The sequence below is a fragment of the Pinus tabuliformis genome, chromosome J (genome assembly GCF_031772625.1).
Source record: "Pinus tabuliformis cultivar Carrire ecotype Pingquan chromosome J, CPIR1, whole genome shotgun sequence".
Classification (NCBI taxonomy): Eukaryota; Viridiplantae; Streptophyta; class Pinopsida; order Pinales; family Pinaceae; genus Pinus; species Pinus tabuliformis.
Window position 1 is genome coordinate 1,460,715,143 of NC_142295.1, and position 22,971 is coordinate 1,460,738,113.

Below are 22,971 nucleotides of genomic sequence, written 5' to 3' on the forward strand. Positions count from 1 at the left end.
TTTTAAGTTTGTTTAATTTCAATGTTTTCTACTGTTTAAGGAGAATTCAAAGTTATTGTTTGCTCTCTTTAGCTCCTCACCTTTCATTCCTGACCATCCACCTCAATCAAAGGCATCAATACTGTCTCCTACCTCGCCCCAAAGAACCCCCTGCAGAAACTGTGTCCAATCCCCGCACCGAAAATTGCCCTCTCCTCAATTTGCCACCAAAAACCCAAAAAACCCCAAATCAAAATCTTTGATCAGTTTACTAGCCTAATATCAGTGTTACTTTATTGGTCATCTCATCTATTGAAGATTTTACGAGATAGACCGGAGAGAGCCTTCTCCTGCCCCGTAGGGCTAGCTACGAGGCTAAATGGTTTGATGTTGCCTTGAGGTTTACCTTTCTCAGCCTGAGGTGAAATTTCAAGCGCTAACACCGGGCTCTTCCTCTGCAACATGGGCACCATCCTCTGAATGTTCTGATAGAAGAAAACAGGGATGTTCATCATCCTCACTCGGGTGAAGTGCATCAAGAGGCGAATATGATATGAATATACCTGTGAAAATCTGCCCTCACAGGTAAAATAGTGCATGATGAGCCTCATCATGGGAGCATACTCTCTCCTGAGAAACCTAAATGGAAACACACCTACCAAATGTCTCATGAATGGTGGCCGGACAAAAGGCTCAAAGTGAACATTATCCAACACCTTGCACTTATTCCACACCTCCCCAACATTAGGTATCCCTGTGGCATGTGAGATCACCTCGGGTGTCAATGTAAAATCCACCCCTGCAAGGTTGACATGTCCGTCATGCAAGTGTAAAACAAATAGGCGAGCCAACTCTCTATGGTGCTGAATCCGAGAGATCCTCTCACAAAACTCATAGCAAGACATATACTGGAAACATGTGACTGCCATAGGACAGGCCTGTAACTCTGCTAAAGAGGTGGGCTCCTCTCGCTTATGATGTCCACCCTTTCCGCCCTTATGAGGCCTCCTCTGTACCTCGATCTCTGAAGCTGATGACTGGTCATCACTTTGCTCATAAGTTTCGGTTTCTGACATTGTTTAAGGAGCAAAGTGGACAAACTGTACTGTTTCAAGGGGACAAGGAACATGAGGGAAATGTTAGGGGAGGGGCATTTTTACAAGGAAAATGGGAATACATGTATATAACAGGGAATTTAGGGAAATACACTGCAAACATCACTGCACATGCATCATCAAATTCATGTGTTTACATAGGTATTATGAGGGGTAGAGTTTAGGGCTTGATTTTTATTTTTTTAGGGAAAAGGGGTAGGTTTTATTTTCTTTACAAATTTAAAAGGGAAATTGACATAGAAATATAGGGAAAATGAAATGGGAATGAGAAAAATAATTACAAGGGGAAAAACCATGAAACAGCAATAAACCCTAACACACTTTTACAATGTAACATACAGCCATATGGAGGTCTTGCTCTTGTACATTTCGATCATTAAAAACACATTCATAATATCCATCAACCATTACCAACAGTCATAACCAAGATTAGGGAACCTACCTCAAGCAATTTGATGGCTTGGAGGGCGTTTGAGCAAATTTGAAATAGGTTTGAAGGGAGGTTAGCTTGACGGGTCGCGCACCTCGCCCAACGGGTCGCGCGGGCCTGACGGGTCGCGCCCGTTGTAAAAATGCACTGCAGGAAACCCTCTGACGGGTCGCGCGCACCTGACGGGTCGCGCACCTAGCCTGACGGGTCGCGCGCCTGTCACTCGCCCGAACTTGCTCTGCTTTCGCTCCTTTCACTCTATCACTCACTCAAACTTCTCTTGCAAGTGTCTTGGATGCACAATGAGAGTGAAAGGAGGGAGATTGGGTTTTTATAAGTTTCATTTGAAAAAATTTCATGCTCAAACCCACTTTCTAATGTTTCTCTTTGACACTTTATAAAATTGACTTTTTGGTTTCCTTTGTCCTGAAATTGACTCATTTAGTGCTTTGACTTGATTCTTTTTGCAGGTAGATCATCTAAGGGATCTAGGCAAGGGGACCAGGGTTGCATATTGTCCGCTGAAAACTTTTGAAGTTTCATCACTTTTTACAAAAACTTGAAAAATGACCTTGGCTTTAAAAACAGAGTTTTTAAATCCAAGGTGAGAATTAACTGTACAAGATAAAAACTTCGAAGAAACATATTTACAATCATCCCTCTGGCTTGCTGAACATTTATTGACCTTCAGAAACATGACCTTGTAAACATTTTTGACCAAAACCCTAGACCTAGGAAATTGACCTCAAGACAAGACAAGACAAGCTTGAAAGAGCTTAATGACTGAAATGACCTGAGCCAGCAATGCCAAGAGGGGAAAGATATACCAGCTCCTCCATCAGGGTTATGGCATGCCTCATGGGATGCAAAAATTGACACTGATGAGACACCTACATATGCAAATGCAAAGAGTTTTGATCGTTGATGGAGGGCTCAAGACCGACTCTAACAGAAGGATCATCATAAATGTAAAGTCCCATGGTATGGTCACAACCATCCGTATAGCAGAAACATGTGTACAATCATGAATACCACATAACTCCATGTAGCCTGAGACATATCAGACAAGACTCAGGGACTTGCACTCCATCACAACCCAATCAAAGTACGAATTCTAACATGTGAATGAACGTGTCGAAGTCGAACATGCTAGAAAACTGCCTGATTACCAGCCAATGATGTGGGTCGTTAATAGGTATGAGAGAAACCACCAATGATGATGATGGCTCTCAAGGTACAATAGTAAAACCCGTGAATGTGATAATGAAGTTGAATTCAAACGCTTGTGGAATCATCCAATCAAAGGCCAATGATGGAAATATTTCGTTGGATGCGAAGAACTTTCCATTAAGGCATGCAAGCTCTAAGGTACTGAAAGGGATTTTCTAAGTCATCTTCTCGGATAATGAGTTGAAGTCGACAGGAAGTGACCCATCGAAGGAGGGTCATAGCAAGTCCCCCATCATGGACATGAAACAAGGAATAAACTGGAATGAACTGAATAAGATCCAAGACTGTAACAATGGGTTAGACAATGTATAGGTAATAGACTGCAGATAAGACTTCTCTTGAACATATTGGCAACACGACTCCGGAGTGTGGCAGCATTTGACTCAGCATAGGACCAAGGGTCATAATGACAAAGTGGAATATTCAAATGAGAGGAAAAATGTATAACCCATACCCAGAATGAAAAGTGACTAAGTGAAGATGTCCCAAACCCAACATGAGAAACAGATGAGTGTCATTTTCAAGAGTGACATGCTGCCTATACAAGAGATGTTTCACTTTGAATTTTTCCCCATTATTTCTAGTGAGTAGCTCTTTATTTTTACACAAGCTTTGAATAGGATACCATATGATTGTCATATAAGTTCACCCTTCGGATGAATCCATCCTAGTAATTTTTACGAGCCCTAGGAAGGAGAAACTCAATCTTGTTATGGTGACAAGTCTTTCGTCATTTAATTTTTACGAGTCCAACAGAAGAATAACTCGACATATTTTTCATATTTAGAGAGTTTGAAAAAGAGGTGAAAAATAAAACTCTATCATGCCCTTTTCGTAATTTGTCCCTTGAACCCGAAAAGGTAGAAAACAATATTTGAGACAACCTCTTGACCATATCGACCAAGGTGTACCTTTTTCGTAAATAGTCAATCCCAGCCCGAAAAAAAAGGGGTAAACATATACTGAGACGACATTAATTCATTTACGTTAACAAGCTCAAAATGACAAGTACTCGGAAAACTTTTCATGTTTCAAGATTTAGAAAAGAGCTTAAAGATGACTCTTCCTGGAGGAACATGTGGTATAAAGGATAGCAATTGGTTTCGGTAACGATGGAACTGCTCAAAACATGTAATAGTCAAGAGGCTAGCTAATAAGACCACTCATCGCAGATGTTCCTCGGGTAAGGGTAAAACGATCAATTGAAAGCATACGATCGGCCAAAGAGGTGGTGACGATGGAATGAAAAAACCATGGCTCATCTAGAAAAAATCGGCTGATAAAAATGACAATCATGAGATGTAAAGTGGGAATGGTTTCATTTTTACACAAGCTCAAAACCTAAGAAACTATGCTTGAGGATACTTGAGGATGGTTTCATTTTTCACAATATTGAAACATGAGAAAAAACTATGCTTGGATTTGGTTTCATTTTTACACAAGCTTGAAACTGAAACAAACTATGCTTGGATTTGGTTTCATTTTCACACAAGCTTGAAACAAAGATAAACTATGCTTGAGATAAGTTTGCATGCCCCTAGCATAATAACTCAATTTGAGGAACATTCCCGCCAAGCTTCACTTCATTCACCTAAGTAGACTATTGGTTATTAGCAGGTGGATGGAATGAAGGTTCATTTACAAGATCAAGTGAAAGACTCAACTAGGATTTTATGAGATCTAATCAAAGACTCGAATTGGAAGGGATTTGTTTCATTTTTTAATGAGCTTGACACAGGAAAATAACCATGCTCATGACACCTTGTTTCATTTTTTAATGAGCTTGACACAAGTAAAAGAACTCTGCTCATGGAGACCTATTTCATTTTTTAACGAGGTTGACATAGTAAAAGAACTATCCTCATGGCCCTTGTTTCATTTTTTAATGAGCTTGACACAAGACAAGGAACTCTGCTCTATCCCTTGTTTCACTTTTTAAGGAGCTTGACACAGGACTGGGAACTTTGCTCCAGACACCTTGTTTCATATCTCTTGTTTCATTTTTTAAGGAGCTTGACACAAGATAAGGAATTATGGTCCATATCTCTTCTTTCATTTTTTAAGGAGCTTGACACAAGACAAGGAACTCTGCTCCATTGTCCTTTGATTTCAAACCAAAAGAGGCCATGGATTCCAAGAGGTTCTCAACAAATGGGAGAACAACACTCTAGAAGGGATACATGTCTAGGGATCCAAATGAAAAATTGGGCTCTAATGACCCCAATACATGATGCACTACATCATCCACTAGATCATCAGTAGATGCAAGCATGGAACAGGTGGCTACATAATTAACCTATGGCGAGGGTGATACCGCTTGCACATAAGAACCATTTAGGGATGATGGTTGAGTGGGAGTTTATTCAAGACCAATGTGTAAGTCGATCAATGATCAAAATGCTTCCTTCATGTGGGAAACACATCACTCGAAAGAGGGAAGAGACAAGATCTCCCATGACATAAACATAGTCACGACCAAGGAGTAGATTATAATCTAAAGGGCCTTGGACAACCATCACATCTATATAGACATTCTTTCCTCCCAAAGTAATAGGAAACTTAGGAAGGATCCATAACAGTTGATTGGTTCCTCTGTTAAAAGCTAATAGATTATGGGTGACAGGTACAAGCTGAGGAGAACCTGAAGCTTGCCAAGCAGTTGAGGACAGAATACTAACAGATGTGCCCTCATCTATGACTATGCTAGGTATGACCATATGGTAAGCATGTACTGTAATCTAGAAAGGCACATAAGACGGAAGACGATATCTTGCCAGTCGACTCTAATAAAAAAAAGTGACTAAACTACTCGGAGGGGGTGTCACAGGAATGTGAGACCTACCCTCTTGTGCTATGGGAACAGGATAATTACTCTCATGAACCTCGGGAATGGGAGTATTTCGCTCCAATTCATTTGAAACTCATGAAACTAGAAGAACATGAGCAGTATGGGGTTCACTCTCTACCTGAAAGGTACGATTGACTGAAAGTGGAGTCAATTCTACCGGTTTCTCAACCAATGGTTGGTTGAGAACGAACTCATGAGACTCACTTCCAGAGAGAGTGGGGTTGATCGAAGATGAATTTTGATCAATCACTGGATCAAGTAGTGAAGGATCAGGGGAAAGCTTTCAATACCTCGTTAGAAGACGAGGTTGAGAAGCTGTAATATTTTCCAACTCTTTGGAAGCTTCATCCATAAGAGGACAAATGTGAATGGGATGATTACCTTCACACAACTTACAAGGAAATATGACTTTTCCCTTTTTCCCATCAGATTTATTGTTACTAGTTGATAGTTTGTCACCAGCATGATCACCAGAGGCTAATGACAAAGGTCAATGTGAACCTGTAGATCACACTTCTAAGACCTTGGGAATACTAGGACAATTCTAAAGAAGGTGGTCACCCTTCCATAACATGCAAGGGAATTTTACTTTCTCAGGTTGGTTGGAAGATTTGTCTACATTAGTTTCATCCATAGCAATGACTACTTGGTTGCCCCCTTGCTTATTTTGCTTCTTCTTCTTCGTCCTCTTCTTCTTCTTTTTGGTTACTAGAATCCAGACTTTCACCAGGCAAAGAGGAAGAATGGGGTGAAGAAATAGGCGAAGAAGTCGAGGGGTCAACTTTAGGATCAACATGAGGTTGATGTTATTTAGTTGGAGGAGAACTTGGTTGAAAAGAAGTTTGGACACTCAGAACCACCGAGGTCAAAAATAACCAAACTGGCAGACCAATGGTCAATCCAGGAAGGGACAACGTTGCCATATAGGGAGCACCAACATTTCCAAAAGAAGGAAAAGGACTAGGATTCCCGTCAGGGGGATTTCCTTGGTTGGTAGACTCGAGAAATGTTGCCATTGGTATCAACCTAAGATCTACTAAGGAGTATTTCCAGAGGAAGGATGTTGTTTTGTGGTCAATTAATTTTAGAATTTAAAACAAAAACTTTATCTTTTCATGTTTTAAGAGTCGATAAAATGACAAAAAGGTGACTCTAGTCACTTTCGTTGGTTTAGCGAGATTGAAAGGACAAGTGCTCGATGATCTTTTCAAATTTAAGGAGTCAGAAAAGATCGAAATGACTACTCATGATACTCTAGGAAAAAGGGATTACCAAGTAACTGTGAATTGCAATATACACCTTAGCAAATAAATTTACTAAGGAATTGACGTACATGCAGGCAATCTCCACGAATGTTGTTTTCGGTGTATCATGTTTATAGGGCGGCAAACTCGGCTTCCTATCAATAAAAGTTTGAAACCTATGAAGGTCTCCCTTTATATACTCGACGGTAGAGGGACCACAAGTCCGTGCTAGCGCTGTCTAATGAAAGAGTATGCGAATGACAGCTGCTGAGTTTTATAGACATCGGAACACGTCTCTAGCCTAGACCACTAAGCATAAGTGTTAATGTTTCAAATGCTCCTTAGATTAATTGATAGATTTTAAAGTTTATCTTCAATTATGTTTTGGTTTTAAGGCTCAAAACGATGTCACCTTAACACCTAAGATGCCACTATATGAGAAAAGGAATACTTTTCATTTCAATGAAAACTAGACTAATCAAGGGAATAAATTTCAATAAAAAAAAGCATCAAACAAAATGCATCATGCAAAAATGCCTTCCACTAACTTTCACACTGAAAAATGTGAAAACGAAATCTAATCTTTCATTTCACTAAATGCAATGCCAAGATGTGATCCTATAAGAAACAAAAATCTCTTTCCTTTCACTAAGATGCAATAATGATTTTTTATTTTCACTTTGATTCAATCAATGCAATCTAATGCAATGAGCAAAGGAAAATGCAATCAACTCAATGAAAAATGAAAATTTCTTTCACTTTTGTCTTCCAAATGCAATGCCAAAATTTAAAAATTATTTTCACTTTTCACTATCCTAAATGCAACTTTTTTTAAAGCAAAATGATTTTACTTTACAAAGATGCACTTATATGAATTATGCTTTTCTTTCTGTTTTGAATGATTTGATGCACCTAATATAGTTTTTTAGCTCTCAGTCACTAAAAAACGTGATCTATTTTTAATGATGAATCTCAAAAAATAACTTTTCAATGCAACTAATCTAATGCATTTACATGAAAAGTAGATTTTGAAATACAACCTAAAACAAATGCAAAACGATGTTTCCAATGATTTCCACATAAAACAACACTCAATCAATCAGCAAAACAAACATCGCAATGACACCAACAAGCAGCGAGTGATGACTAATTGACTAGAAACCTTGGAATTCAATCAGACTTCACTTCAAATCCAGTGAGACAAATTTTGAAAAGTAATCAAGGAAACCAATCAAAACACTAACAAATCCAAGCATATAGGATGGGAAAATACCTTAGGGGCCAAGACACACAGGATCCTAAGGAAGAAACCTTAAAAATTCTCACATTCAAGTATTATCGCTACTTTATATACGCAAAACTCATGATGATGGGGTTATCATCGCTACTTTGCATAGGAAAACCTGCGATGGTCGGGGTCATCATCACTACTTTGTATAGAAAAAGTAGTGATGATTAAAATTCATCACGATTGTAAAGGTAAAAACCACGATGCCATCGCAACTATTAAGGCTAAACCCACGATGGGCAAGGAATATGGGAAAAAACTAAAAATATTTCAAGAAACAATCCAAACTTAACACTCTAAGGAATTAATCAGTGATGGTATAAATCTAGACTGATGCAGACAAGCCGGGAAATCAATGGTTGGTCTAACTAGTCAAAGGATCTAATTGAAGGAATGGATGGAAAGGGTTATAGTTTCCCCAACGGAGTCGCCATTTTGTTGTCTAGGTAAATCCTCTCTGTGGACAGAGACGATCCCTCTAGCCCAATGAGTGGGTCTAGCAACCAAAGTGACAATATACTAGACACTTTCCTAAGTTGCAATTGAAAAGAGAGATGAAGAAGATGGCCTATCTCATTCTGATGTTATCTCGATCTCCTTTGTTGAAGACATTGAATCACTTGTGTCATGGGCTCGTTCCTGCTGCTCTCAGCGTTTATGCACCTGCACAAGAGATAAAGACACAACAAGGCATGTAAATACAAATAGCATATTCAAAGGAAACCTACTTAATTGATCAAGGAATGTTAAGCTAAATGATACATGAACATACACATTTAGGGAAAATGAACCAGTAGTTGTATATTAATAGAAAATAAAGGGAAGCATACAACCAAGCCTTGATGTTGATAGGCTCTCCTTGAAATGAAAATCCAAGTCCAAGTTAAGCTCTCCAAGCACTCCTTCTCCAAGCTAAATGAGTAGCATATAGGCACAATCTTAGCATAAGGGTGAAAATAGACATAGACCAACCCTAGACCAGCCATTTGGGAATGGGAGAGGATGAATATAGGTTGGGAAAGGGAGTTAGGATCTCTCCAAAGATAGGAGTAGGACCTCATTTCAAGGAGGTAGCTCATAGGGATAAGACCAAGAGGCCAAGTTGGGAGAACTCGACCTCATCTACGTTGAACAACCTCCAGCTCGCTGCTCTGGAAGCTTCTAGATCACGAAGCTTCTCATCCTCTTTGGGAAAATTTCCTTTTTGGGATCATCGTGGGTATACAAGTAAACAGAGCGATGCCATCACGGGTCGAGTATAATACAACAGGCGACCATCGTGGTTTTTAGTCTCATAAGAGCGATGATTCTCAAATTAGGGTTTAAGAGCTATTTCCTTCAGGGGAAGCTCAAGGAATTTTCAGGCACTTTGGGGTATGTCACTAAAGAAGTGCAGGATGTGTGACAAAATATTGTGTAACACACTTAATTGTTGGGTCGTGTTATATTCTTTCCATGACTAACCCTATAATAGGTGGGTGGACCTACCTATGGTTTTGTGCATGGATTTCGCACATGGTTTTGGGCATGGTGGTTTACTGTCCATGGTATTTTATAGATTTGTTCAAGAGAACTACGGTTATGTTCTAATGCAGGGTTAATGGATTGGGTTTATGGATGCTTCGACATGTATATATATGTATTGTAACATTGAAAGGAACATAATGAAAAATCAATCTGGTAGCCCCGGTTTTGGGATCCAGGGGAAAATCTTCGTGTATATTTGTTTTATGTTTTATGCTCTTTCCATTCTTTATTTTCTGTTTTTAGAATTTGTATGCAGGTAATTTATGTATGAGGTTAAAACCTACATTAATGAGATACTCTAAAATTAATCGATTCCATAGTTGTCAGGTTCTTATTTACGTGACTGATTCAGGATCCAATATGATTTTTCCTTCTTCATCAAGTTCTGGAAATATTGTTTGAACTAGGAGTTTGTCACAAATAACTTTCTTTAAGCATGAAACATGGAAAACTAGGTGTACTCGGGAATATGGAGGCAACTCCAATTTCTACGTTGTAGTACCAATCTTTTACAACACCTTTTAAGGACCATAGTACTTGGGTGCTAATTTAGTATCCTTCTTAGCTTTCTTGAGGGAAATTTGTTTGTATGGTTATAGCCGTAAAAATACCAAGTCACCTACTACAAAACTTATTTCACTGCGATGTTGATTTGCCTGGTTTTTCATTTTATTTTGTGCCAGAGTGAGGTTATCCTTTAAGAGTTGCAGAACTTCTTATTGACGCTTGATGTGATATTCCACTACTCTAACCTTAGAATTTCCTCTTAAATATTATGTGATTGACAGTGGATGATATCCATAAAGTGTCATAAATGGAGCCATTTTTGCTACAGTATGGAAGGAAGTGTTATAACATCATTCAGCCAAACATAACCACTTGACCCATTGTGTTTTTTATCAGATACAAAGCAACGAAAATATGATTCCTTCCAAACATTTGTTCACTATCTCAGTTTGCATGTTAGATTGAGGATGATAAGATGAGCTATGAGCTAATTAAGTACCAAGACAACAAAATAATTTTGTCCCAGTGAAAATGGGATCTTTGTCACTTACAATAATTTTTGGGTTTCCATGTAGCTTTTCAGTTGTTTCCATAAATGCAGTAGCAATTGTATAGGCTTTAAAAGGACAATATAATGCACAAAAGTGTGTATACTCAGTAAGTATATCAACTACCACCATGATGACACTCTTTCCTTTGGACTTGGGTAACCTGTGATAAAATCCATTAAGACCACCTCCCAACGCTGACTTGGAATGGCTAAAGGTTGTAACAAGCCCAAGATCTTAATTGTCTCAACTTTATTTTGTTGGCAAACTAAACATTTTGCCACAAACTCCTGAATATCGTATTTAAGGCCATCCCAAAAAAATTCCTTCTTCAAGTGTCCTCCTAAGGAAGAGATGTGTAATTCCAAAAGAATCTTTTGTTTGAGTTGGGAATTCTTACAAAGATATAAGTGATCTTTGTACCATAATGAATCATTTTTCTAGATAAATGTATCACATGTACTAGGATCTTGCTACAACTTTTGAATGAGTGTCCACACCTCTTCTTCATTCTTCTATTCATCCCTTGCTTCATTTATCCAATAAAGTTAGATAATAGAAATGACATAGAGAAATGTTTCCAAAACCTCATCCTTTCTTGAGAGTGCATCTGCAACAACATTTTTCTTCCCTTTTTTGTAGATGATTTCAAAGTCATAAACCAACATATTTGTGACCATTTTTTTTGCTCTTCTAAAGATAATATTTGTTCCAAAAAATATTTAAGACTCTCATGATTTGTCTTTATCTAGAAGTGTCTTCCCATTAGGTAACTTCGACATTGCTTCAGCACATGTAGTATTGCCAACATTTCCTTCTCATACACAAGTTTATGTAAATACTATCCCTTGATTGGACAACTTTCAAAAGCAATGGGTCTTCCTTCTTGGATTAAAATAGCGTCAATTCCATTTCGTGGGGCATCACATTCCATAATAAAGGTTTTTGTGAAGTTTGGTGTAGCTAAGACCGGTGCTTGGCACAATGCCTTTTTAAGATGTTCAAAGGCCTTAGTTTCTTCTGGAGTCCAAGAAAATGCATTTTTCTTCAGTAGTTATTAGAGGCACTATTATTCTCCCATAATTCTAACAAATTTGTGATACTACCATGTCAACCCAAGAAATCCTTGAAGATAATTAGGGTGGTGGGGATTTTCCATTCCTTAATGGATTTAATTTTGTTAGGGTCTACCTTAACACCCTCATGAGATACAATATGATCCAAATATTCCACCTCATGTACTACAAAGAAACATTTGGATGTTTTTGCATATAATTGTTTCTCCTCCAATAGTTTGAGCACTCTGACAATGTGTTGTACATGATCCTTTCAAGACATATATCATAAAAATATATACTAACACAAATTTTCTAAGGGTTTGAAAATGGAATTCATCAAACCTTGAAACGTGGAAGGTGCATTAGTAAAGCTAAAAGGCATGACCTAAAATTCATAATGACCTTCATGAATTCTTAATGTTGTTTTTGGAATGTCTTTGGTATTCATTCTAATTTGATGATATCTTGGACGAAGATACAGCTTGGTGAAATAAATTGCTCCATGTAATTCATCCAACAATTCATCAATGACAAGAATGGGAAATTTATCTTTAATAGTGAGCTTGTTGAGCTCCCTATAATCCAAACACATACACCATGATACATCCTTGCTTGTCCACCAATACTACTCGAGGAGAGAAAGAACTTTTGCTAGGTTGAATTATACTAGCCTCTAGCATTTCTGCAACCATATGTTTAATATCACTCTTTTGGACATAGGGATATCTGTAAGGCATGATGTTTTGAGGAACACTTCCTAGAATCAAGTGAATAGCATGATCATAATCACGAATAGGTGGAAAGCCTCTGGGACTCTCAAATACCTTGGAATGATTATCCAAGAATTTTTGCAGATCTGGAGAAATGGATGATTTCGATGTTTGAACCTCTAGTGAGCATAATTGTGTAATTACTCCCCATTGTTCTTTATTCAAAAGTTTTGGCATGCCATTAGGGTTGATTATATTCCCTGGTTTCCCTACAATACCCCTTAATTCAATTTCCTTTCCTTCCTAGAAAAATTTCAAGAAAAGATCTTGAAAATTAAAAGCAATTGTCCTCGAATATTATAACCATTGGACTCCTAGTACAACATCATCACCACACATTGGAATGGAAATCATTGGACTATTCAATACCTATTCGCCCATGGTTAGCTTTATATTTTGGCACTTTTCAGAGAAATTTATAGTTCCTCCATTTGCAACCATCACTTGACACTCTAGTGTTGGATATAGAAAGAAAATCAATTCCATGGCTATCTTACAATGAATAAAATTATGGGCACTACCTGAGTCAATCAACAATATTTCCTTTTTCCTATTGATAAATCCTTCTATCCTGAAAGTTTGAGTATTAATTCCTACCAATGCATTACAGTATATGGTCGGATTCATTTCTTCTTTTTCTAGGGTTGGTTCTTGGTGTATATCCTCTTCTTTTGATGTTTCTTGTTTCTTTTCTTCCTCCTATTCACAATCTATGTAAAATAATTTCTTCTCGGCCCACTTATGACCTTTAGTGTATTTGTTATCACAACTTTAACAAAGCCCTTTTTCTCTTTTTTCCTCCAGTTGTTTTGGTGTCAACCTTGTAGGTTGTGTGAGGCTAGGAGCAGCAACACTTCCATCTTTATAATTATCAGTGGTAGACTTCCTTGTTGCCATATTTTTGCTTTCAATGTTTCTTGCCACCTTGAATGTCATCTCCAATGAATTAGTTTCCCAAAGACGAAATTAATTTTGGATGTTATCCTTTAAATTATCTATAAAGACATCAATCCTATGCTCCTCTAGAATATTGGTTACCCTGATATTCAATTTTTAGAAGTCCTCAATATGCTCCGTCATTGAACTGTTTTGTTTGAGATTTATCAATTGGATAAAGAAGGTGTTTCTCTTTGTATCCTCATAATGTGCTATCATTTCCTCCATAAAAATTGACCAAGTGACAAGTAGTTTACGAGAATAAAACCATTGATACAATACAAAATGATTGGGTTCTAAATATAAAGATGCAATGTGTACCTTTTGTGAGTGTTGCACATAATGTAGATCAAAATATTACTCTGTCTGTAGTATCCACGTTATCATATCGTTTCCATGAAACTTCCTCATATCGATCTTTGGAATATGATTGGTCTTCAACCCAAATTTAGAGTCTCTAAAATCATGATTAACATTCCTTTTTTCCCATCATGGGTTTCATGGAATACCTTGTCATCATTAGGAAGCATTTCTTGTAGCAACTTTGTCAAATCTTCCTTCAAACCTTCCATCTATGATTTTAAACCATTAATGTCCCCTTGTATTTATACTTGTAAACCATCCATGTCACCTTTTATTTTTTCTTTTAAACCATCCATGTCCCCTTTTAGTTCATGATCTTTGGTTGCTCTTTGTGGGAGTGAAATTGTTGCACTTGGTCTCGTAATTTTAATATATCATATTGTAATTATTCCTCTTCATGCGTCATAGTAGAGATTTTTCAAGGCTTAATGGTTTTAGAATTAATTTTTTTAGGAGGAATTTTAGAACCAAATACTAATATTTATACTTCAATATGCCTTTGGAATCACTTCAAATTGATTTTTCAAGCAAAAGTTATGCAATTCAAAAAACAAATACACACCTTTTTCTTCCTTTTAGGAGCTTGATCTTGAAACGATTGTATCTATGTAGTTTTGGCTCTCCAAGGTGTTGGGTTGTGTTATATTCTTTCCACGTAGTTAACAGGGGGTTTGAAGGGCACCCGTAACCCCACTTTATGGGGTCTGGGGCAGCGCCCCGGAAAATTTTGGTTTTGGACCCCATGTTAGGTTGGGCGGACCCACCTATGTTTTTGTGCATGATTTTCGCACATGTTTTTTTTTGGATGCAATGGTTTTCAATCCATGGTATTAGATGCTTCGGCATGTATAAATATGTACTGTAACATTGAAAGGAAAATAATGAAAAATCAAGCTGGTAGTCCCGATTTTGGGATCCAGTGGGAAAATCTCTATGTATATGTGTTTTATGTGTTATGCTCTCGCATTGTTTATTTTTCTGTGTTTTAGAATTTGTATGCAGGTAATTTTTGTACAGGGTTAAAACCTACATTTGGTATTAGAGTTGTTTTGGCTTCAAGGGGACGCCTTTGTTGCTAATGGGTTTCGCTTGGGCTTGTGGTAGACCCTGTTCAGTGGGAGATCTGCGAGATCAATTCTGGTGGTAAAAGAAGATGGCGAGCAGTGGAAAGATAGAGATCGAGAAATTTAATGGTCAGAGTTTTGAGTTGTGGAAACTCAAGATGGAGGATCTGTTGGTGGATAAAGACCAGTGGATCGCGGTAGATCCGGGTACTAAACCAACGGGAGTGACCGATGAAGAATGGAAGGAGTTGGATCAGAAGGAAAAGAGCACAATACGATTGTGTGTCTCAGATTCAATATTGTTGAATGTATCATGGGAAGCTACGGCGAAGGCTTTGTGGGACAAGTTAGGGATTTTGTACCAATCTAAGTCTCTGGTGAATAAACTGTTCCTGCCGAAAAAGCTGTATAACCTGAGGATGAAAGATGGAGACTCGGTGACAGAGCATCTGAATGCGTTTAATACTATGGTAAGTCAGTTAGCATCTGTTGATATTAAAATTTCAGATGAAGATAAGTGCATTAGTATGTTGTGTTCTCTACCAGATTCGTTGGATAGTCTAGTTATTGCACTAGGTAGCAATGCAACTGCCTTGCATTTTGATGAAATAGTCTCATCCTTGCTGACGGAGGAGATGAGATGGAAAAATACGGAGAGCCAGAATGGTGATGCCTTGTCTGTATGAGGACAGCCTCAGAATAGAAACAAAAATAAGTCATCAAGTGGGAGATCTAAATCTCCAAGAAAACCTGTAAAAGTGGTGTGCTGGAAATGTGGAAAGGAAGGGCACTTCAAAAGGGACTGTAAATCTAAAGCTCCTGATAAAGGAAAGGAATCTGATGATGCTCCTCCTATAGAGGCGAAAACCACCTCAGATGAAGGTGGGGATGTGTACTTGGCTTCTTCAAGTACACATGTAGATCATGAGGCATGGTTGATTGACTCGGGTGCATCCTTTCACTTCACTGCCCATAAAGAGTGGTTCTGCAAGTATGAGAAATATGATGGTGGTGATATCTTCTTGGGGGATGACAGAAAGGTTAGAATCATTGGTCGCGGAAAAGTAAAGTTGAAATTGCAAGGTGGAAGGGTTAGAACACTTCCGGGTGTTCTACATATTCCTGCATTGGCTAGAAATCTGATTTCTGTAAGCAAGCTGGATGATGCAGGTGTAAAAACAGTGTTCGAGAAGGATACCTGCAAGATGGTTTAGGGAGCACTGGTATTGATGCGAGGACTTCGAATTGGAACTCTGTACAAGCTGCAAGGAAGCATTGTTATTGATGGGTGCAATAGTTCTATGGTTCCTGAAAGTGGAGCAGAAAATATAGTGGTCTCTGGAGAGAAGACCATGTTGTGGCATTAAAGGCTTGGAGATATTGGAGAAAAGGGATTTTGGATACTTCATGGTAAAGGTATGGTAGAACGTATGAGTAATAGCTCTCTGGATTTTGATTTCTGTGAAAATTGTGTATATGGGAAGCAGAATCGGGTGAGTTTCCCCTCTGGTAGTAAGAGGGAAAAACAGATATTAGAACTTGTGCACAGTGATGTGTTTGGACCTGTGAAGGTTCCATCACTAGGTAAGTCTATGTACTATGTATCATTTATAGATGACTTCTCACGGAATACATGGATATATTTCCTTAAGAAGAAATTGAAGTCTTTGACAGGTTTGAAGAATTTAAGGCTCTGGTGGAAAACCAAACAGAGAAGAAGATAAAGGTGCTGAAGGCAGATAACAGTGGAGAGTTTTGCAGTAAGGAATTTGAAGAATTTTGTAAGAAGTGTGGTATAGCACGGCAGAAGACTACTCCATATACACCTCAGCAAAATGGAGTTGCAGAAAGAATGAATAAGACTTTGACGGAAAGGGCAAGAAGCATGCTCAGTGGTGCCGGGTTAGGACAAGAATTCTGGGCAGAGGCGGTGGATACTACATGTTACCTGGTCAACAGGTCACCTTCATCAGCGTTGGAGGATAAGACTCCACAAGAGGTACAATCTGGTAAGAAACCCTCTCTTTCACATTTGAGGGTATTTGGATGTGATGCATATGTACATGTTTCAAAGGAGAAACGAACCAAGTTGGAAAGTAAATCTGAAAAGTGCATCTTTATTGGGTATAAGGATGGTTTAAAGGGTTATAAGCTTTGGAACCCAGTCACACGGAAGGTTGTGTACAGCTGAGATGTGGTGTTCAGATAGGTGAAAGATGTTATTAAACATGAAGTCCAAAGAAAGGAACCTGAGAAGATAGAGTTTGAGCTAAAGGAGGAAGAATCAGACTCTACAGCAGAGGGGGGATCAGAAGATGAAGAGCCACAAACTCCGACTATGAGAAGATCAGTTCGAGAAAGAAGGCAGCCTGAAAGGTATAGTCCATCTGCTTTCTATTCAAATTTTGTTTTATTTATTACTAACGATGATCCCAGAACTGTGAAGGAAACAGTAGATTCAAAGGATGGAAAACTCTGGAAAGAGACCGTGGTTGATGAAATGGCATCTTTGCACAAAAATGAGGCTTGGGATCTGGTGGAGTTGCCAGCTAGAAGGAAACCCATTGGTAGCAAATGGGTGTTCAAAAAGAAGACAAATGCAGAAGGAAAAGTGGAGAAATACAAAGCTCATTTGGTAGAAAAAGGTTATTCCAAGGTGCCAGGAATTGATTTTGGTGATATTTTTTCTCCTGTTGCCAAGGTAACTTCTATTAGATTACTTTTATCTGTTGCTGCTGCTTTTGATTTTGAGGTAGAACAGATGGATGTGAAGACATAATTTCTTCACGGGGATCTGGAAGAGGAGATCTACATGAAACAACTTGAAGGCTTTGTGGTGAAGGGTAAGAAAGAACTGGTATGCAAGTTAAAAAAGTCTTTGTATGGGTTAAAACAGTCACCAAGGATGTGGTATCATAAATTTGATACATTTATATGGGGACTTGGCTTCACTAGAAGCAAAGAAGATCATTGTGTGTATTTTAAATTAATTGGTGACCGTGTTATTTATCTGGTCTTGTATGTGGATGATATGTTGCTGGTTGGAAATGACAAAGAAATTATCTAGGATTTGAAGATCCAATTGTCCTCCAAAGTCGACATGAAAGATCTTGGTGCTGCAAACTATATTTTGCAGAGATCGGGAAAAGAGGAAGCTCTAGTTAAACCAGAGGAAGTATGTCGAGACAATATTGCAGAGGTTTAATATGCAGGATAGTAAACCGATGAAGGTTCCTATTCCTGTAGGTGTAAAGTTATCTGTTGAACAGTATCCCAAGACAGAAGAAGACGAAGAGGATATGTCCTGTGTTCCATATGCAAGTGCAGTTAGTAGCCTGATGTATGCAATGGTCTGTACTAGACCAGACATTGCACATGTAGTGGGAGTATTGAGCAGGTTTATGTCAAAACTAGGAAAGGAGCATTGGACAGTAGTGAAGCAGGTTTTCAGGTATTTGCGTGGCACTAGTGATTATGGTTTATACTACCAAGGAAGACCAGGATTTGGCAGAGTGTTGGATATTCGTGGCTTTGTTGATGCAGAGTGGGCTGGAGATCTGGATTAGAGAAGATCTACAAGTGGGTATGTGTTTAACCTATTTGGAGGTGCAGTCAGTTGGACGAGTAAGAAACAATCTATAGTGGCACTATCAACTACAGAGGTAGAATACATGGCAGCCACTCATGCAAGTAAGGAAGCAGTTTGGTTGCAGAGATTTTGTTCAAGTCTGGGGTTAGTACAGGAAGCTATAAGGATAGACTGTGACAGCCAAAGTGCAATTTTCTTGGCAAAGAACTCTGCATATCATTCAAAGACAAAGCACATTGATGTTCAGTATCACTTTGTGAGGGATATGATAAAAGACAAAAAGGTGTTGCTGGTAAAGGTGGACACTTTGAAGAATATTGCAGATGCATTGACAAAATCTATGAGCTCTGAGAAGTTCTCTTGGTGTAGAGAGACAATGGGCATTTCAGGGCTGGGAAAATGACTAAGCTCTCTTGTGGGCCCCTGTGGAAAGAAAACAACAAGTGGGAGAATGTTGGGTTGTGTTATATTCTTTTCACATAGTTAATAGGGGGTTTGAAGGGCACCCGTAACCCCACTTTATGGGGTCCAGTGCAGCGCCCTGGAAATTTTGGTTTTGGACCCTATGTCAAGTTGGGCGGACCCACCTATGTTTTTGTGCATGATTTTCGCACATGTTTTTTTTTGGACGCAATGGTTTTCGGTCCATGGTATTGGATGCTTCGGCATGTATAAATATGTATTGTAACATTGAAAGGAAAATAATGAAAAATCAAGCTGGTAGTCGCGTTTTGGGATCCAGTGGGAAAATCTCTGTGTATATGTGTTTTATGTGTTATGCTCTCACATTGTTTATTTTTCTGTGTTCTAGAATTCATATGCAGGTAATTTCTGTACGGGGTTAAAACCTACACAAGGTCTTAAATTTCGTCATGTGGTATACATATTATTCTTATTTCCAATGCCACAGGTCAAACCAAGATTGGATTCCTCAAGATAAATTTATGTCCAATCTCCCATGATGACCTATTTATGGATTGGTTTAGTAGAGCGAACTTGTATGGAATGCCACATGTCACTATTTCAACCTTTGGTAGTAAAAATGATATAAAAAAAGTAAAGTCTATTCAATTTTAGTAACTTTTTACGAAATTAAAATCCAATGCTCATAGAGAAAGTTATGACGATTTTCCCTAGGTCGCTTGTTTGAGACTAAATTTTGGAGTGTGCAAAAACCCTAAATTCTTCGGACGATATCTCAAAAAATATAGATAACCAAGATCTAAAACTTTTCCTTAAACTTCACCAAGATTTTAGAACCACATGGTTGAAATTTCGGCTTCTGAAGCCTCGTAGAAAAAAAGTTATAGCGTAAATTCGAAGATGGCTTGTTTGAAGTAGCAAAACACTAGAATCCAAAGCTCTTATACCAAATGTTATGCAAACAAATCACAAAACAGAAGAAAAGTGTTGAGCCTCAAACCTGCACCTTCCTATACACCCTCTCAGCCTTCTTTTTCCACTTACTTCATCCATCAAGCTGTTAAATCATTGCATTATAGTCTAAAAAGAGCTTCTGACATGGTTTTCTAACTATGCTTATGACTGTTGTTTGGTTTAGATTTTTGTTCAGGCAGCTGCGGAAACTTGTCAGTTTCCGCAGCCAGCACAGGATTCCACCGCCATTTTGTTAAAGGCTATGCTACAGGTGTCCTATGAAGAAACGAGCCACATGGGCAAGCTACAGGTGATGAGAACATGGAACGTGTCCCTTCAGATCATCCAAATCATCCATAGAAGGTCACGGTCAACAAGGGTCAAAGGCAAAGCCAACCAAGGAATTTAGCAGTGGCACGTCTCTGTTTGGAGCACGTGAAAGTTTACGTGGCACAGTCCTCAGCCCACGGAGACATCGGCACACCTGGAGATCATCCCCGTAACCTGAATCCAACAGCTACCACTCCGAAGATTTAATAGACATGATGACCGTTACACTAGATCTCGGCTGAGGAGATCTACGTGTCTCTGGCAACGCAGTTAATAGCATAGGATTCAGTTAGTTAGTTTCAACACTTTTTCATTATAAATAACGCGTTGATGAACGCTGTGAAGAAGCTTTTTGCGATGTAATTTTTGAATTGTTTCTATTATCACCCCACTGTACTCTGTTTTATATATTTTGTTGCTGCTTTAATACATGAGAAGACTACTTTCCTAAGTTCATTCTTGTGACTGTTCATTGACTGGCTAAGGTGGCAGAGGGCCCCTGCGCACTAAAGCCCTGTATAGTTTTCATTTGATTTTATTATGTTTCTGTTTTCATAATCATTAGCTTGTATATAACATGTTGTTTTGATGTTTTAATTCACTGTTGTTTACATTTTCACTTCTGTTTTCTTATAGCTGTCAGCTGATCAATGCTTTTCTACAGGTTTTCTTAGGCAACCCGGGCGAATTTTCATCTTTTTGATAACTATTGACATATGATATCATCTTGTCCTTCCTGCTAATTTTCATTTTCTGAAGTTTAATTCCAGCATTGTCCTTTTTCAAATTGTGTTTTGCTTATTTATTTTCTGCTACTTAGACATCATACTACTCATTTGTTTATGGTTTCTTTCTATAGTCAAGTGACTCTATTAGTAAGGAATCAGAATATTATTTATTGTAGTGTGATTTAGTTATCATATTGCTTAACTTATTCATGATTGCTTCCCATAAGGTAGATTGAGCTGAAGGGTAAAGGATCAGAAGAGTTGAAGTAGTGTGATTAGTTTCCTTTATGCAATTTAATTTCTTGCCATTTAGATATCATATTGCTTAAACTTGTTCATGATTGCTTCCCACAAGGTAGATTGAGCTGAAGGGTAAAGGATCAGAAGAGTTGAAGTAGTGTGATTAGTTTCCTTTATGCAATTTAATTTCTTGCCATTTAGATATCATATTGCTTAACTTGTTCATGATTGCTTCCCACAAGGTAGATTGAGCTGAAGGGTAAAGGATCAGAAGAGTTGAAGTAGTGTGAATTAGTTGCTTTGCTTTTAGTTTGAGTTGCTTTAAGTTCAGTTTTTACTTTCTTTTTCATTCAGCAGCAAGGATACTGGGCCATTGTCATTAGTTCATTGTTTGATACATTTACTTCCTCTTAAGAATTGATTTCATTACAGTTGTTTTGAAGCTTTATTTTTGAACACTTTTAAGTTTTGGAAAATCACTGTAGAAATCACCATTACCATCCATACTTAACTTTCATTTTTGCCATCACACATTAGGGAAAGATAAATCCAAAAACAAACTAAAAAAACTCAAAAACGACAAAATACTAAGGAAATGGTTATCTTGTACATATAGTACACTTCACTTCGTCAGCTTACGAATCCCGGATTGACATTTTAAATAGCAATTTATAACACACTAAATTGTCCAAACAAAAAGATATATCAAAACTTTAAAATTAGCTTATTCGAGGGGGAAACCTCCTTTACATCACATAAATAAACAATTCTTTAATGATACAAATGACAAGACCTCCTTGGTATATATAGGAGTCTAAGGGGTCATAATATAATCAGATTCTATATAACAATAATAATGTAAGGGCATAACAATAACAATAGTGGGCTTCTATGGGGCACAACAATAACAATAAGGGGGTTAAACTAATGATAACAATAAGGAGGCTACATTAGTATGACAGGGACCTAACAACACATATATTCTAAAAGCTTTAAAATTTTCACAATATCTAACAAATGTACCTTTCTTTCCAATGGCTTCCAACTTGTTCCTCTTGTCCTTCGGAACATCAAAGAACATGAGGCATCCAAAGATCCTTATATGTCCAACATTAGGCTTCACACATGTGAACACTTCTTCCGAGGTCTTTTCACCTAAGGCTTGATGAGGGGTCATGTTTTGAACATAGACCGCAGTGTTTGCAACTTCACCCCATAGAAACATCTGCAACTTTTGATCACATAGCATGGCTTGAGTAGCTTCCATCATGGTTTTATTGTTTCTTTGAAACATTCCATTTTGTTGATGGTTGTAAGGTATGATGGTCTCCTTCTTGATCCCATCTCTCATGCAAAATTCAATGAACTCGTTCGAAGTGAATTCTCCACCATTATCATAATTGAAGACTTTAATTATTTTCCCTATTTGATTCTCTATTAGTGCCTTGAAGTCCTTGAACATATCAAATGCTTCATCCTTGTGCTTCAATAATAATATGCATATCTTCTAGGAGAATTCATCTACAAAGATTATATAGTAGATATAGCCACCAAGACATTTCATTGGCATGGGTCCACATAAGTGAAAATGTATGAGTTGTAGAATGTCATTGGACTTGATCTTGCTAGAAGGGAATGGTCCCTTCCATATTTTTCCACTTTCACATCCCAGACAGACCCCATCGTGATTTGATTGAACCTCATTAATTCCAAAAGCCATCTACCATACTTTAGGTAGGACTTCATTGTGAAGATGGGAAAACCTATGGTGCCATAGCTCACTTTCATGATTACTATCAT